General features: G+C 45.0%; 1 protein-coding gene across 1 annotated transcript in view; it reads left to right on the top strand.

The window, feature by feature from the left end:
- Positions 1-747: 747 nt before the first annotated feature.
- LOC109417359 (uncharacterized) overlaps positions 748-6,000 on the top strand; it is a 303,964-nt gene continuing 298,711 nt past the window's right edge. The window contains exon 1 of the mRNA XM_062855285.1: positions 748-1,816. The gene's annotated coding sequence lies outside the window, so the exon portion shown is untranslated. The remainder of the gene's footprint in view (positions 1,817-6,000) is intronic.

The following is a 6,000-nucleotide window of genomic DNA, read 5'->3' as shown; positions in this document are numbered from 1 at the left end:
GAGTTCTATCATAAAACTGTAATTCATGCAGGTAATATAGCCATAAAAAGTTGTTTCAAAATTTTCAGATAAGAAATATGTAAAACAAAAAATATCTTTTTGCTGATTTATTTATAGAGCGATATTGAAGTAACGTTTAAGAAACTTTTTTACAACATTCGTTCAGTCAAATATTAAAATTGAGATTGTTGCCAAATTTTGATTGTATTGTGGTGGAATAATTGTCGTAGAAAGCTTGTTATAATGAACGCGGCTGCAAATTTGATTTAATAGTTTCTAAAACCTTTAATAGACGATTATAAAAAAAAATACATCATACGACTTGGTTTAATAAACGTTGAAGAAAGGTTCCTGATTTTTCTTGTAAATAGCAAACGGGTTGAACGGTGAACAACAGCCGTATAATGATGCAACGATCATTGAATCAACATAATATTTACAATGCTTATAGAACGGCTGAAGTTGAACGGATTCTTCTTTTCTGGGCTAACAAGAGTTGAACAACAGTTTCATCTCAACTAAACCAAATATAGTTCGACTTAAGGCTTAACAACACAGCTGTTAGAAACATTTCTTAAAGTTATAATCGTTTCTTGGGATGTCAATTATTTCGTTTCTCCAAACTTCATGGCGATCAAGATGTTCTTGGTTTTCAATTACGCCTCAAAGACAGCATATAGCTTTAAAAATCTTAATCTCTGGCGCTAATGATTAATTCTCAACTTCTCACCCTCTATTTTCAGTTCCAAACGACTCATTCAGCAGAACAGCAAGCAAAAACAGACAACAATTAAACTTTGAATCATTTTGCACTCGACAAGTGCTCTTGAAATCAATTTTCCGCTTGAAACTTCTCAGCTCATCCGAGGACCAAGAAAAAACCATTGACGACAAGACTGGGAGAAAAAAAAAAATAACCGTCTGCCAAGTAACTCTGAGACAAACGGAACCAAAGGAAAATCTGCGAAAACCGATTTTTTTGCGTCATTGTGATTTAAATTAAAAAATGTGAACCAACAACGAGACAAAGGCGGAAACAGCTGTGGAAAATCGATTGATTGGCCCTGCCTAAGAAAAAATCATTCCCCATTGTTGAATAGGAAGGAAATCGTCGCACGTCAAGAGTGTGGTAAGGGTAACGACCAACGCAACGGTTGAGAGGGCAACGAGGAAAATCTCCTGAGTGAATTTCTGTGTAACAATCTTTCTTTTTGTGTGCCCCGCGCGTTATTGTTGTCATTGCCGTCGTCGTTCAACCATCAACCGCCAGCAAAGAAAGGAGGGATCATCACCAGCCAGCAGCGGCCGTGAACCAGCTGATCAGGGAAAACTCCGGAAGAAAGGTACGCGCGCGCGGGAAAAAAAAATCCGTCGGAAGTCGCCAACCGTGATAAGCTTGAAAGTTGAAGCTCGCTGTGTGAAAAGGAAAAGTGATAAAAATGGCACCCTGCTCACCCTGGCCGTCGTTGTCGTTGTTGGCCCGCGCCTTTGCGTCTACTAAATATTATGGGTTTGAATGGCCTTTTGCTTCCTGAGCTCGATTTGTGCCATCATCATAGTCGACGACCGACATCGATATCACCGAGCCAGTCAGCGTGGCTTCAGTCGCGAGGTGCTTGTGAATTGTGTGTTATGGTATTGTAGTTTGTCACTTCCAAGAAGGGCGGAGTGGCAGGGGTGAAAGAAACAACCGGAAGAGAGTGAATTTTGGGGTGGTTTGTAAAAGGAAGGAAACTAGAGGAAAAGAATCAATATTGGGGGAACGGTAAGCTGTTCAGATTGAGCTGATTTTCGCGGAAGGATACTTCCTGGAAAGGTGAGTAAATGATAATTCGATTGATTTGTGTTTGTTGTAATGTTTTCTTATGAAATCAAGGTGATTTTCTGATAATCTAGCGCGATCGTTAGGGAAGCGGACTCAGTAGAATGGCTCTGAAAAGCGTGGATTCATGAAAATGTTGTATCATACAAGTTTATCTACGAATTGGAAGTTATGATACCTCGTTATCTCCAGCGTAGTGAAAGGAGGAAGTTTTTGTTTATGGAAAAAAATTAAAAGCAACGTGATTTTGATTCATCTTGTAAACCTGTAAACATTCATAAACATTCTACAATTTAAATTTATGATTCAAGCTTTAAAATGTAACTGTTGGTATTACGAAATGTTGTTTTTCGGCTGTGCAGTCTTAAATAAAAGCTTTGATTCAACCTAATCTTCGCCGACGTTTCGGTGCTTGGATCGGACCTTCTTCAACGCTCGATTCTAATAAACTTTGGTCAAAAAATGAGAACCTTGTATCGGTGTGTCAGTTTCGAGAGGGTTACAGCTGATTGGACGATTCCTGTCAGGATTCCCCTGGAATCCCTGTCAGGACTCTCCGGGAATCCCTGTCAGGACTCTACGGGAATCCCTGTCAGGATTCCCCTGGAATCAATGTCAAGATTCCCCTGGAATCCCTATCAGGATTCCCCTGGAATCCCTTTCAGGATTCCCCTGGAATCCCTGTCAGGATTCCCCTGGAATCAATGTCAAGATTTCCCTGGAATCCCTATCAGGATTCCCCTGGAATCCCTTTCAGGATTCCCCTGGAATCCCTGTCAGGACTCTCCTGGAATCCCTGTCAGGACTTTCTGCAATCCCTGCCAGGACTCTCCTGGAATCCCTATCAGGACTCTCCTGGAATCCCTGTCAGGACTCTCCTGGAATCCCTGTCAGGACTCTCCTGGAATCCCTGTCAGGACTCTCCTGGAATCCCTGTCAGGACTCTCCTGGAATCCCTGTCAGGACTCTCCTGGAATCCCTGTCAGGACTCTCCTGGAATCCCTGTCAGGACTCTCCTGGAATCCCTGTCAGGACTCTCCTGGAATCCCTGTCAGGACTCTCCTGGAATCCCTGTCAGGACTTTCTGCAATCCCTGCCAGGACTCTCCTGGAATCCCTATCAGGACTCTCCTGGAATCCCTGTCAGGACTCTCCTGGAATCCCTGTCAGGACTCTCCTGGAATCCCTGTCAGGACTCTCCTGGAATCCCTGTCAGGACTCTCCTGGAATCCCTGTCAGGACTCTCCTGGAATCCCTGTCAGGACTCTCCTGGAATCCCTGTCAGGACTCTCCTGGAATCCCTGTCAGGACTCTCCTGGAATCCCTGTCAGGACTCTCCTGGAATCCCTGTCAGGACTCTCCTGGAATCCCTGTCAGGACTCTCCTGGAATCCCTGTCAGGACTCTCCTGGAATCCCCGTCAGGACTCTCCTGGAATCCCTGTCAGGACTCTCCTGGAATCCCTGTCAGGACTCTCCTGGAATCCCTGTCAGGACTCTCCTGGAATCCCTGTCAGGACTTTCTGCAATCCCTGCCAGGACTCTCCTGGAATCCCTATCAGGACTCTCCTGGAATCCCTGTCAGGACTCTCCTGGTATCCCTGTCAGGATTTCCTTGCAATCCCTGTCAGGACTCTCCTGGAATCCCTATCAGGACTCTCCTGGAATCCCTGTCAGGATTTCCCTGCAATCCCTGTTAGGACTCTCCTGGAATCCCTGTCAGGACTCTCCTGGAATCCCTGTCAGGACTCTCCTGGAATCCCTGTCAGGACTCTCCTGGAATCCCTGTCAGGACTCTCCTGGAATCCCTGTCAGGACTCTCCTGGAATTCCTGTCAGGACTCTCCTGGAATCCCTGTCAGGACTCTCCTGGAATCCCTGTCAGGACTCTCCTGGAATCCCTGTCAGGACTCTCCTGGAATCCCTGTCAGGACTCTCCTGGAATCCCTGTCAGGACTCTCCTGGAATCCCTGTCAGGACTCTCCTGGAATCCCTGTCAGGACTCTCCTGGAATCCCTGTCAGGACTCTCCTGGAATCCCTGTCAGGACTCTCCTGGAATCCCTGTCAGGACTCTCCTGGAATCCCTGTCAGGACTCTCCGGGAATCCCTGTCAGGACTCTACGGGAATCCCTGTCAGGATTCCCCTGGAATCAATGTCAAGATTCCCCTGGAATCCCTATCAGGATTCCCCTGGAATCCCTTTCAGGATTCCCCTGGAATCCCTGTCAGGATTCCCCTGGAATCAATGTCAAGATTTCCCTGGAATCCCTATCAGGATTCCCCTGGAATCCCTTTCAGGATTCCCCTGGAATCCCTGTCAGGACTCTCCTGGAATCCCTGTCAGGACTTTCTGCAATCCCTGCCAGGACTCTCCTGGAATCCCTATCAGGACTCTCCTGGAATCCCTGTCAGGATTTCCCTGCAATCCCTGTTAGGACTCTCCTGGAATCCCTGTCAGGACTCTCCTGGAATCCCTGTCAGGACTCTCCTGGAATCCCTGTCAGGACTCTCCTGGAATCCCTGTCAGGACTCTCCTGGAATCCCTGTCAGGACTCTCCTGGAATTCCTGTCAGGACTCTCCTGGAATCCCTGTCAGGACTCTCCTGGAATCCCTGTCAGGACTCTCCTGGAATCCCTGTCAGGACTCTCCTGGAATCCCTGTCAGGACTCTCCTGGAATCCCTGTCAGGACTCTCCTGGAATCCCTGTCAGGACTCTCCTGGAATCCCTGTCAGGACTCTCCTGGAATCCCTGTCAGGACTCTCCTGGAATCCCTGTCAGGACTCTCCTGGAATCCCTGTCAGGACTCTCCTGGAATCCCTGTCAGGACTCTCCTGGAATCCCTGTCAGGACTCTCCTGGAATCCCTGTCAGGACTCTCCTGGAATCCCTGTCAGGACTCTCCTGGAATCCCTGTCAGGACTCTCCTGGAATCCCTGTCAGGACTCTCCTGGAATCCCTGTCAGGACTCTCCTGGAATCCCTGTCAGGACTCTCCTGGAATCCCTGTCAGGACTCTCCTGGAATCCCCGTCAGGACTCTCCTTGAATTCTTATCAGGACTCTCCTGAAATCTTTGTCAGGACTCTCCTGGAATCCCTGTCAGGACTCTCCTGAAATTGGTTGGATTTTTATACGGCTTTATACGGCTTAAGATGATGAGATTTTCACACTTGGGCCAGCGTTGTCCCACTTAAGCTTAAAAATGAGTGAATTTTCTGACCGTGTAGAAATTCTTTCTTGAATTCCTGCAGAAATTTATTTTTTAATACATTCCAGTGATTTGTCCAGGAATTCACTAAGGTGAATTCAAAGATTTTTCCAGCGATTCCATTATTTATTCTCCGGGAATATCTCCAAGAAATTTTTCAAGAATTTCTCAAGGAATTTTCTTCAGGAATTTCTACAATGATACCTCGAGGATTTTCTCCAGTTGTAGTTTTAAGTTTACAAAGATCTTTCCGGGAATATTTTTATTTGCATTTCTATAAGATTATGATCTGAGATGAGTATATACAGTACATGAGTATATAATACTCTCTTTAGACAAATTCTAGCAAAAAAAAGATCATCAAACCGGCTAACACAAGGGGAGAACAAATTCCGCTTGCCTGAGTCTCTTCTTGTAGTGACGGATCGTTATCGCTAGCCCAGCGCCCGAACTGAATTACACGGGAATCGAAAAAAGCCCATCACACCAGTGAACACAAGGGGGAAACGAAGCTCAATTGCCTGAGTCTCTTTTCCGTATTCTTTGGAAGAATGTCAGAAGAAATTGCTGAAAAATGCTCAGAAGGAATTTAACATCCCGAGCAGAAGAAAATAACAAGTGAATAACATATCTAGGTATTTATCTTAAATACTACCATACCTTGATATGCCCTTCATTAGGAGGTAATAAGAGGAAAAATAACAAAAATAAATACCAAAATTTTGTATAAATAACACCTAGAAAATAACAAGTCTTGTTATTTCAATAATGAATGCATACCTAAAAATTCAAGTGCTGTATTTGTTATTCCAAAGTTATTGAATAACAAACTAATAACATTTCTTGTTATTGAATGTTTCATTTGTTCGATGACTTCATGATGTAATGGCAAATCTTGTTCTTCGGTTATTTTCACCGTCAACCCAGTCAAACAGTCATCACATAGGATGTTGTATAAGATGTTAAAGTGGAGC

The sequence above is a fragment of the Aedes albopictus genome, chromosome 3, assembly GCF_035046485.1.
Source record: "Aedes albopictus strain Foshan chromosome 3, AalbF5, whole genome shotgun sequence".
In the NCBI taxonomy this organism is placed as follows: Eukaryota; Metazoa; Arthropoda; class Insecta; order Diptera; family Culicidae; genus Aedes; species Aedes albopictus.
The sequence above is the reverse complement of the archived record's forward strand: the minus strand, read 5'-3'. Positions and strand labels throughout refer to the sequence as shown.